Here is a 12203-nt window from a genome sequence, read left to right on the forward strand (position 1 = left end):
GTGTGTGTGTGTGTGTGTGTGTGCGTGTGTGTGTGCAACCCACCTGAGAGAAGAGTCTAGGAGGGTGAACTATCTAAACAGAAAAAATTTTAAAGAGAAGAGAGAGGAACTAGGGACACGGCTCAGTGGGTAGAGTGTCTGCTGTGTAAGCACGAGGACCTGAGCTTGGATTCCCCCGGCAAGGATGTTAAAACCTTGGTGTGGCCTCTCACCCTGTGACCTCAGCACTGGGGAAACAGAGGCATGTGGCCCCTGAGCTCACAATTCAGTCACTCTAGCTAGGTTCGGTAAGACAGCTTGTCTCAAAAACACAAGGTGAAGTGCAACTGAGGAAGAATCTAACACGGGGATGCTACGCCCAGTGCACAAATCCACACAAACTTGTACATCACATGCAGAGAAAAATGTGTTAAACGAACAAACAAGCAAAGGAATCCAGATCGCTCTCAGGGCGGTGGTGGTGGTGATGGAGTTGCCAGTACAGCGCTCGCCTCCCAGGCACAGGAGTCTCCACTTGATGGAGTTGCCAGTACAGCGCTCGCCTCCCAGGCACAGGCGTCTCCACTTGATTCCCAGCACTGAACACAACAAGACGGTACTTTAAACAGAAGCAACGTTTTTTCAAAAGTGGGTTTTGTATTTTATGTACATTATTGTTTTGCCTATATGTATGTCTGAGGGTGTTGGGTTCCCTGGACATGGAGTACAGACTACAAACTGCCCTGTGGGTACTGGGAATTGAACCCAGGTCCTCAGGAAAAAGCCAGTGATCTTAACTGATGAGCTTTTTCTCCAGCCCCACAAGAAGCAACTTTTTAACTGTACTTTTCACACACACACACACGCGCGCACACACACACACACACACACACACATCAAAAGAAAGCATCAGTGAACTGTGCTATTTAAAAATTTTATTTTATTTTTTTATTGTTTCATGAGTCTTTCCATCCACCATAAGAGTCCCAGGGATTGAACTCAGGTTTCAGGCTCAGCATCTGGTACCTTTGCCCACTGAGCCATCTCACCAGCCCAGGAAACATCACACTAATATGTCACTAGCTTTCTGAAGCCAAATGCCAGTGAATGGCGGCAGGACAGAAAGTCAAATGGTTCTGTGTTGTAAGTTTCTAGAAGCTGGGACTGGGCTATTAGTCAGGGAAGGGAGATAAGACGGAAAACCCTGGCAGAGGAAAATGAAAGGAAGGCAAAGAGTGACTGACAAAGCTTCCAGAGCTAGCTAGAAAATTCCAGTGAGCAACAAGGCCAGGCTTGAATGAGTTCCTGCAATCAGTCTCTGTGTTCTTGTTTCGTGTTGTCCCACCTTCTCTGGGGGCAGGGGTGAGGTGGTTCTCCTGGTTGAGTGAAGAACCTGCTGCACAGGGAATGCTAGCAATGTTTTCCTTGTGGCATAAATGCAAGGATGAAAAGAAGTGCAGTCCCCACAACAAAAGAAAAAAAAAAAGAAAAAAAAAACCCCAAAAACCTCAAAACAGCTAAATCGGAAAAGCCGAGTGGTGTGGTGCAGCCCTGTAATTTCAGCATTAAGAGCCTGAGGAAGGGGGCTAGAGAGATGGCTCAGAGGTTAACTGGCTGTTCTTCCAAAGGTCCTGTGTTCAATTCCCAGCAATCACATGGTGGCTTGTAACCATCTATAGTGAGATCTGATGCCCTTTTCCAATGTGCAGGCGCACACACAGGCAAAATTTTGTATAATAAATAAATAAATAGATAGTTGTTAAAAAAAAAAAGAAAGAAAGTGCAGTATTAAAAAAAAAAGATCCTGAGGAAGGAGGATTTAATGTTTCAGGCTGGCTTTGGCTATGATCCTCTGTTTAGGAAGGAAGAAAAAGGAAGGGAAGAGAAGGAAGGAAAGAGAAAGGAAGGAGGAAGGAAGGAAGGGTACCGGAGAGGAGGGGAGGGAGGGGAAAGGGAGAAGGGAGGAGAAGGGAGGGGAAGGGAGGGGAAGGGAAGAAGGAAGGAAGGGACTGAAGAAATGGCTCCTCAGTTAAGAGCACTAGCTACTCTTCCAGAAGACCTGAGTTTGGCTCCCAATACCCATGTTGAATGCTCAGAACTGCATGAAACTCCATTTCCAGGGGATTTAACACCCTCTTCTGGCCTCCCAGTGCACCTGTATTCATATAGATGCATATATACATAAATTAATTTTTTAATATTAAAAAGATAGACAAGGACGACAAAAGGAAGATGAGATTAACTATGTAGGCAGCACATATTTGCATCTTAATTGTTTTAATTCTGAAAGGATCTATAGAGGAGGATCCCCTCTCCTGCTATGCTTATTCTCTTAAAACCCACCTCCAGGAACAATCAATGCTATTTGTTACGCAGCACACCTACTTCAGGAGAGTGCGTAGACAGAGACATAGATGAACCATGTTCTTGCCCCTTTGAGCAGCAGCCTTCTTTGTAAAAGCCTGGTAGCTCGGGCTTGCTGTTACTGCTACAGTGCTTCGGTCAGTGCCAGCCTGGCCAGATGCCCACTCAATGCACCCTTATTGGGAGGCTGAGGACATCACCCCATGTCATCTGATGGCATTGTCAGGTTTCAAGGTGGCTGCTCTTGAGTCACTTTTTTTTCTCTTAAAAATAGAGGGCATTGCCAGGCATGCTATGGTAGTGCACACATTCAATCCCAGCACTGGGAGACAAAGGTAGGTGGAGCACTACGAGTTCAAGGCCACCCTGGTCTATGTAGTGAGTTTCAGTCCAGCTAGAGCTACACAGTGAGACTGTGTCTCAAAACATACAAAAAATCCAAAACCACAAAACAAAACAAGAAATAAACAAACAGACAAAACCAAAAATGGACGTTTTGTTATTTCTCATGATCTAAGAGCCATCTGTACACTGGAAAGACTTTCAATTTACTGCAGTATAAGAAAATAGAGGCTTAAATAGAATTACTACTGGGGCACATAAATTTTTTTAAAGATTTATTATGTATACAGTATTCTGCCTGTATGTACGCCTCCAGGGCGGAAGAAGGCATCATATCTCATTATAGATGGTTGTAGGCCACCATGTGGGCTACATGGTGAGCTCAGGCCCTCTGGAAGAGCAGCCAGTGCTCTTAACCTCGGAGCCATCTCTCCAGCCCCACATAATTTTTTTAATGGATATATATGTGTGTGTGTGGATAAACACACATAAATAATGGATATGTGTGTGTGTGTGTGTGTATATACACACATATCCTGGGCCCTCTGCAAGGGCACTAAGCAGTCTTAATCATTGAGCCACCTCTCTGGCCTAGGGCTTTTCAGAAACCTGATGTGTGACTTCATAGGAAGAATTCGTAACAGCACAGGTCTGCTCTACTCAATTGCTTCATCACTAACACAGTAATTGGTTAATCTCACAATGGCTCATTTGCTAGTGGAACTTTCCTTTGTTATGTGCATCTATCTAACTTCTAACTAAGCCAAAATTTTAGTCAGTGGACAGATGCAGTCAGGTAGAAAGTCGCTTGTCTACTTGCTACTTACAGGAAACAATGAGCCAGGCCATAGTTACAGTGGCCTCTACTAGCAGAACCATAAACTCAGCTAAGGTTGCCCGAGCTAGTCCTGCTGAGTCATTCCACTAATCACCTCAGGGCTGCCATCTGGCAGCAGGGATAGCGAAGGTCTAATTAGTCAGAGTGATGGCCATGAGCTCTCAGCTGTGTTGACATTAAAACGCACAGTTATTTCAAGACTAACTGGCAGAGATCAGTCTTAAAAGCATTTCTTCCGATGACAGTCATTATCAGAAGTTGAGATAATCCTTCTTTAAATACATTGCCACACACTGGTAAATCGTATTCTTTTTTGAGGATTTGTCGGAAGAGCCAAGGATGAATAAGCAGTAACTCAAAAGAGACAACTAGCCTCGTTTCTCTGCCAAGAAAAATATGTTTTCAAGCATGGAAATGGAATTCTCTTCCTGTGCCTCAGCCGTGCTGCCTGAGGGTGCCTACTTCTTCCAAATCTACGGAAGCCAGCTGCCAGGGCAAACCTCCAAGATGAATCTTACAAGACTCCAAGCACTTTTGGATTCCTGCAAAAGGGTCGCTATTCCACTCATGGTTTTTTGATTGCTAAAAGTGTCAGCATCTGGACTGAGTGGTTACATGCCTGAGGAACAGAGTTCAGACCCCCAGGAAGCAGGTACATGTTGGGTGGTTAGCGGTTCACACTGACAGGGTGCCTTGTTCAGTGGTCATTGGTCAACACAGAAAGGAATATCTCTTGAGCCATCCTGTCTTCCATCTTGCCTTGGGCAGACAATTTCAGGGAGGAGAGACATGTCGCTTCCTACAGCTGCAACAACCTCCTCATTCCCAAGCTGCTCATAAAGGATCCTCTGTGAAGGATCACGGCCAGCCTTTCCCCTGGCAGTCCCGCCAGCCTTCCCACTGTAAGGACTAAGGTGCACAGTCCTATCTGCTGAAGGTCAGACTCAGTCTCTGTTTACACTGCCTCTGAAACCTACCCACACACACACAAGCACATGGGTGAGGGGTGAGAAGGGGCAAGTGTTACCAATAGCTAGGCATGGTGAACCAGGCCTATCACCCAGCATTCAGGAGGCTGAGCTGTCTACCAACCAACAACCAACACTGTCTCAGAAGAGAAAACAAGGTGTGGTGGGGCACACTTTACTCCCAGCGCTGCTGAGGCAGAGGCAGGCGGATTTCTATGAGTTCGTGGCCAGTCTGAACTATTTATAATAGCCAGTTCCAGGCCAGCTGACGCTACATAGTGAGACCCTGTCTCAAAATAAGCACACAAATTAGCAAGCAAACAATTTTACCAGTAATAATTAAGCTAAGAACCAATTTGATGCCAGGCCTGGTGGCACATGTGTTTAGTCTTGGCACTCAGTAGGCAGAGGCATGTGGATCTTCATGAGTTCGAGGCTAACCTGGTCACAGAGAACCCCTGTCTTGAAAAACAACAACAACAAAACAAACAAACAAACAATTGTTCTATATGATTAGCTGTGTGGAGAGATATAGTTTAGAAATAGACTATAAATTACAACAAAGAGACTAGATCTGTCAATGACTAGATGACTGCCAATTTGCCTTTCCTTTGGGGGACAGTGGGATCTCCAGGTACCAGTCAGGAAGCAGATGGCCCTGAAGCAAGAAAATCAGGGGTCTCATATGGAGAGAGCCATTCATTGCATTTTGTACAACACTGAGACCGGAGGTCACAGGGAGGCTGAGGCAGCCTGTGAACAAAGAGGAGAGTGGATCAGACACTGATGGGGAAGAGAAAAAGTGAAATGACAGTGGCCAGGCCTTTGACTTCTGTTCTTCTTGGAGACCATTCTCTTTTTAGTTCTCTGCATTGCCATGTGCATCCCTTCAGGAGACCAGTGGTTTCTGGAAATGTCATCAAGTTCTGTTTCTTGTTATGCTGGTTCAGTTTTGGTTGTGGTTGTTTGGGGGTTGTTTTTGTCAACTTTACACAGCTAGGGACATCTGGAAAGAGAGAAAGTCATTTAAGAAAGTGACTCCATCAGAGTGGCCTGTTCAGTCTGGCCTGCTCAATCCACTGTGGGCAGTTCCCTCCCTAGGCATGTGGTCCTGGTTGTATAAAGGCAAAACAAGAGGCTGAGCAAGCATGGAGAGCACACCAGCAGGCCGCTGAGCAAGCATGGAGAGCCACCAGCAGGCCGCATTTCTTCCCGATCTCTGTATCACTTCCTCCCCCAGTTCTTCCCTCAATTCCCTCAGTGCTGGCCTGTGACGGAAGTCTTAGCAAAATAAACCCTTTCTTCTGCAAGTTGCTTTTGGTCTTGGTGCTCATCACAGCAATAGAAGGCAAACTTGGACACTATAGCTGGGAGAAGTAAAGGAGAATGGCCCCCACTCCCCATTAACCTTTCTCTCTCCTACTTAAGATTGGGGCGTTGGTGGAAAGGAGGTAGACGCCTAAACACCCCAAATAAAGTAAAGAAAGACTGCTACAGGTGGCTTTCCACCAAGCCCCAGTGCTGGGATTAGAGTGCTGAACCACAGGAAGCTGGTGGTGGCGGCTTTAATCCCAGCATTTATGAGGCAGAGGCAGGTGACTGTGAATGTGAGGAAAGCTTGGTCCACAGAGCTAGCTCCAGGACAGCCAGAGCTACACAGACAAACACTGTCTCAAACAACAACAAAAAGTCCCGAACCACCACTGCTTCCAGACTCACGACTAATTTTGATTGTAAACGTTGTGAGATTTGGAAACAGGAGACACACTTACAGGCCTGCCCATGAGGGCACTTCCAGTTTCACTGAGGTGGCAAAACCCACTGACTTAGTCTCTGTTCTATTTCTATGAAGAGACACCATGACCACAGCAACTCTTATAAAAAGAAAGCATTTAATTGGGGTATAATCTATTATCACCATGACAGGGAGCACGGGGGCACACGCGGCACTAGAGCAGTAGCTGAGAGCTACTTCCTGACCCTCAAGGAGCAGGCAGGGAGGAGAGGAGAGAGAAAACAGAGGTGGAGAGAGACACAGAGAGAGAGACAGAGGCAGAGACAGACAGAGACAGACAGAGAGACAGAGACAGAGAGACAGAGACAGACAGAGAGGTACAGAGAGAGAGAGACAGACACAGAGAGAGAAAGAGACAGACAGAGAGAGACAGACACACACAGAGAGAGAGAGACAGAGGCAGAGACAGACAGAGACAGAGAGAGACAGACAGAGAGACAGAGAGAGAGACAGAGACAGACAGAGAGAGACAGACACGCACAGAGAGACAGACAGAGATTTTGGTCTCATTTTCATCCTACTTCATGCAATGTTTGTTCTAGCCAGATGCAGCAGGCCAGAGTGCCACAGCGCACTCTCCACAGACCTCTGGTTTGTCCCTATTACTCATCCAGCACACACTCAGGAAATGTCTGCTATGTGCCAGGCTCTTCTAGGACCTTGGATCTTTGAGTGAACATCTCATTGTGGCTCCTCGACTGTTGCGTCTCTCCACAGGCTGCCCTCTTCTCGACACACTGAGTCAGGCTGGGCTTGGAAATCTAACACAAGTGCTTCCTTCATGCCCTCACTGGACAAATGCTAGCTGAACACTTCCTGCCTGCAGAGTCCTGGCTTGGGCACAATGGTCTCATTCATCATGTGGTCTGATGGGGACATGGACAAGCAAAAGGACCAAAGCGAGCCATGTAAAAGCAATGGAGAGGAGGCATACTTCACACAGTCCTGCCCCTCACAGCTCACATGCAGGATGACTTGGAGGGTATCAGCCAGGACGCTAGCCTCCACCAGCCCTGTCACCCCAAGAATGTACCGAGTCACCATTTCATCATTCAGTCTATCATCACAGTGTACTTGTTGATCTGCTATAGTGCAGGTGTGTGTGTGTGTGTGTGTGTCTGCAACCACCGACCATGTCCAGCAGAGTAATGATCCATGGGAGGCAAGAAGGTAGCTCACTTCAACATGACTAAGTAGTGGTACTGGTCCAGTACTTTATTTTAGGCATATTTAAGGACAGCACAGTTTCATGAAAACTTTCCCGGTGATAATTAACTCAACCCCATGTGCACAAAAAAGCATTCATGATCTCCTTGAGGAACAAGGTAATCTTAATACAAACTAGATATGAGGACATCAAAACTCTTTGTAAAGCGCAAGCGACACCTTCCATGAAGTTGGGCTCTATGGACTACGAAAAGCAAGCTCATGGAAGGGTCTGCGCGGAGGGTCCAGCATGTGGTCTCAGCCACACGGATAGTGCAAAGGTCCCAGGGTACTAACAACCTCTGTTCTCAGCCCTCTGGGCAGATAACAGGCTACGCAAGCCTTCCTTTAAAGGAACAATACCGTGTGTGTTTAACGTTCCAGATCCCCCTAGTGCTTATCTGTGGGCACGAGGCCCTCCATGACTCCTTCGCTCTAGGTGTAGTCCTGAAGGGTAAATAGGTGAGGAAGGAAAAAGTCTAGATATTTAGGGAAGTGCAAAACATGCCCTTCAGCAAAATTTTAAAATGAAAAATTAAGTATATGGGTGTGTGATGCTTCCACAGGCGTGTGACAGTCAGAGAACAACCTCCATTGAGTCTGCTCTCTCTTTGCCCTGATGCACTCACTGTCAGACTGCGAAGCAAACGCCTTTACCTGCTGAGCTCCTTCAGAGGCCCAATCCTGCCATCAATTTTGATGGTGGATGATCAACACTGACGTATGTGGAATAGACTGTGTAATATTTGGTTGTTTTTCTCTATCTTTCCTTTATTAAACACAGCTGGTTTAACAGGTTAATTTTTATAGCTATAGCTCTGAAATCAGAGTAGGGGGTTAGAATTTACTATCAAACAATATGTCCAGATTTCTGCCTCAAAAAACAAAACAAAACAAACAAACAAACAAAAAACAACCAAGTAACCATTAGAGAAACAGAGAACAAGGAAGGCCCGGTTTTGACTGGAAAAGTCTTTTACAAGGAATGTGACCTTTGAACTGGCTCCTAAAGTGTTAGCCAGACAGGACAGGGGTGGGGATGCGTGTTGAACATGGGTTATGGGAGTGGCCAGGTACTTTACACTTCCCCCTGCACACTGCCACCTACTTGAAGGTCTAAAGGGAATTTCTTCTCACACTTGGCTAAGATTCCACGTCAGATTCTGTAATTTCCTGGGGCACCTGCTGTCTCAGTTAGCGTTGCTAAATTGCTGTGATGGAACAAACACAGTGCGCAGAAGCTAGTTAGGGCAGAAAGGTTTCCGCTTCGCAGTCTACCGCTGCTGGTCCCAAACTCACAGAGATCCACCCACCTCTGCCTCCTAAGTGCTGGGGTTAAAGGTGTGCACCAGGCAAGGCTTTAGCCTGCTTGCTTGCTCTTCTCTTTTTTCTTTTCTTTTCTTTCTTTCTTTCTTTCTTTCTTTCTTTCTTTCTTTCTTTCTTTCTTTCTTTCAAAGATTTTTTTTTATCATCTATACAATGTTCTGTCTGAATGTACACCTGCATGCCAAAAGAAGGTACCAGATCTCATTATATAGGGTTGTGAGCCACCATGTGGTTGCTGGGAATTGAACTCAGGATCTCTGGAAGAGCAGCCAGTGCTCTTAACCTTTCTTCTTTCTTATAGTGCCCAGGATCACCAGCCCAAGAGTGGCACCACCCACAACGGGCTGGGCCCTCCTCTACCAACCACTGATTAAAGCATGCAGCAGAGGCTTACGGGAAGCCTGATATTTGGAGAGAGTTTCCTCCACTGAGGCTCCCTCTTCTCCTAAGACTCTGGCTTGTGCCATGTTGACACAAGACTAACCGGCACACCTGTTCATTTTGTCTATTTTTTGTTTTTGTTGCTTTGCTTTGGTTTTGGTAAGATCTATGTTGTGCAGGCTGTCCTCAAACTATCAAAGATCCTTCTGCTTCTGCTTGCCAAGTGCTGGGATTGAAGATTCACACCAGGCCACCCAGCCAGTTTCCTGTCCATTGGTCTGTTTTCATTATAGTAAAAGCTACTGGGTTGAAAAGATGACTGAGTAATTAATAGCGTGTAGTCCTGTAGAGGACTGGAGTCCACTCCTCGGCACTTATAGTAGGCTGTGAATGTTTATCTTATTTATTTATTTTGAGACAGGGTTTCTCTGTGTAGCCTTCGCTATCCTGGGCTTGCTTTGTAGACCAGGCTAGCCTTGAACTCAGTTTGACCTGCCTCTGCCTCCTTGAGTGCTGGGATTACAGGTGTGGGCCACTGTGCCGGGCTCTGCACTGTTTTTAAAAAACCTACTACAGTTCATGAACTTTCTGATCACCTGTTGTACTAGTTAGAGGGTAATTGAAAAGTTATGAATGGATGATTGTCTCAAGAAACACTAAGTACTTTGTTTAGTAATTTTCATTTCCTCCTTTGAGTGTAGTTCATTCACCCTGTGACTCTTTCAAGTGATTTTTCTCTTCAGGTGCAAATGAGGTGTCACGAAGTGCCTAGGCACTGTCTCAGTCTTCAAACCCTATTTTAATCTATTGTTCTTATCTTTGGCCTTGTTTTGAATTCTTCCCCACTATCAATCCTGTGGACCTGATTGTCGACTTGGCTCTTCTGACAAGGGCTCTGGAATTCCCCACCCTGCTCTTCTTCTGCTCTCCAGCCTCATTTAAAAAAAAGAAAACAAACAAAACAAAACTAAAACCTTGGGCAATGGTGGCCCTTGCCCTTGGGAGGCAGACACAGGAGAATCTCTGAATATGAGGTCAGCCTGGTCTACATAGTGAGTTCTAGGACAGCTGAGGTTACACAGAGAAACCCTGTCTCGAAAAACAAAAACTAAAAAAACAAAAACAAAATGAGAGAATTGGTTTACCAAGTACAGTGCAAATTGTTGCCTGAATCCATGATTCTCTATTTGACTACACATAACATCTCTCTTAATTGGAAAATGATGAGTATCCAGACCTAAGAATGCTAATAAAATTTTGGATTTAATCAATGGAGGGCTAAGAAGGCAGGGTCTGGGGAGATGGCTCAGTTGGTGATGTGCTTGCCTCACAAGCATGAGTACCTGAGATCATTCCCCGGAACCTATTGGGGGGAGGCAAGGTGGGTGTAAGCTTGTTAGTGCTGGGAGGCAGAGACAGATAGATCCCCGACCCTCTAACTAAACCAATCTGGCCTACCAGTGGAGCCCCAGGTCAGGGAGAGACCCAGTTATCAAAAAAGAAAAAGAGGTAGACAGTAGCTGAGGAGGAATGACACTCTGTTGTGCCTAGATCTTAAGGTCCCCAAAGACCACCAGGAGCCGGATCATATATGCACGAGCAAAGACCTTTATTAGGGCTGAAGCTCAGTCTCTCTACTGTCACCAGTGCAGTGGATCAGAGAGGAAAGCCCTGAGCAGCTTCGTGGCAGGGTTTTTTGGGGTTTGAGCAAGAACCCAGAATTCCCAGCTTAGCCGTTACAACATTGGATGACATTCAGCAAAGGCAGGCTTGTTACAGAGTGATCCGCTAACTAACATAACTAATATTGAGTGAGCTCTCTGTAGACCTCAGGAATGTTAGGTGGGTGGGCCCAGCACAGATGTCCCACCCTGAGATAAGATACCTCCCCATTCTTAAGGTAACCTCCAGGCTATTCCCTGGGTAGGGAATTTTATGGTTTTCTTATGCCTGGAATTGGCGACCTATGGCCTAGTTCCTGGACTGATGACTTTTGAGGGGAGGGAGTCAGGCCTGGACCTTTCAACCCAATGTTGTCAAACTGGTTTATACGCACAAACAATACATATGCCCATGTAGTCACACACCAAACATGCTCCCCTAAACATAATGAATGGGGGAGGGGGAATGAAGGGCTTAGGATGTAGCTCAGATAGTAAATTTGACTTCATACCAAGCATGAAGCCCTGGGTTTACACCACACTGTACAAATCAGGTGTGGTGGCACCTGTAACAAGTTCAAGGTCATCCTCAGCTGCATAGCAACAAGCCTTGGTTACATGAGACTCTTAAAGGTTTGGGTTTGTTTGTTTTGTATTAGATTCCTGCAAGCCTTAGGACCTGAACTATGATTGTAGAAATTACCACTTTCTGGGATACTAGGTCTACCACAATTAACCACCTGAGAGCAATTCCTCCTTCTTTTCTTCCACTGTTCCCTCTGCTCACTTCAGGGCTGAGGACTGAAACCAGGTACTTAAGCATGCTAGGGAAGTTATCTACCACTGAGCTACACCCCCAGCCGAGAGAAATTTCCTAATAAGCTCTTCTCAGTTATAGAAGTTAAAAAAAAAAAAAGCCTTGAATTTATATCCAATAGGAATTTCTGCCTTGACCTGTTAGAGGACTGGGATCACAGGTTTGTGCCAACACACCCGCCTCTGTCGCTCACTAGATAGCCCAGGCTGACCCCAGACTTACCGCAATCCTCCTGCCTTTCCGTCAGAAAATTCTGGTATCACAACCAGAAACCACAACAGACGATTTCTAAAACACTCGGCTTTGGGATGTCTTCCAGCCCCAAACCAGGGGGCGTGGAGTTGTGTGTGAAAGGAGAGGGGAGTTTAGAGTAGGTAGTAAAGTGGTCCCCTCTGGAGGCTGGCAGTGGGGTGTTCCAAACATCTATCCAAGATCACACTTTGGTTGAGTCCCCCGGAGCGGATGAGTCAGAGGGCTCAAGTGTCCTTTGTGCCCCACATCGGGGCCGCGACTTGGACTGTTTCTT

The 12203-nt window shown here is 46.1% G+C and overlaps 1 long non-coding RNA gene across 1 annotated transcript; it reads right to left on the minus strand.

Annotated features, from left to right (window-relative positions):
- Positions 1-897: 897 nt before the first annotated feature.
- LOC132650092 (uncharacterized) lies at positions 898-12039 on the minus strand. The gene is made up of 2 exons (XR_009588451.1): positions 11900-12039; positions 898-5497 (listed from the first exon to the last, which is right to left on the minus strand). It is a non-coding gene; the product is annotated as an uncharacterized LOC132650092 (long non-coding RNA).
- Between the last annotated feature and the right edge of the window lie 164 nt (positions 12040-12203).

This window comes from Meriones unguiculatus, chromosome 1, assembly GCF_030254825.1.
Source record: "Meriones unguiculatus strain TT.TT164.6M chromosome 1, Bangor_MerUng_6.1, whole genome shotgun sequence".
NCBI lineage: Eukaryota > Metazoa > Chordata > Mammalia > Rodentia > Muridae > Meriones > Meriones unguiculatus.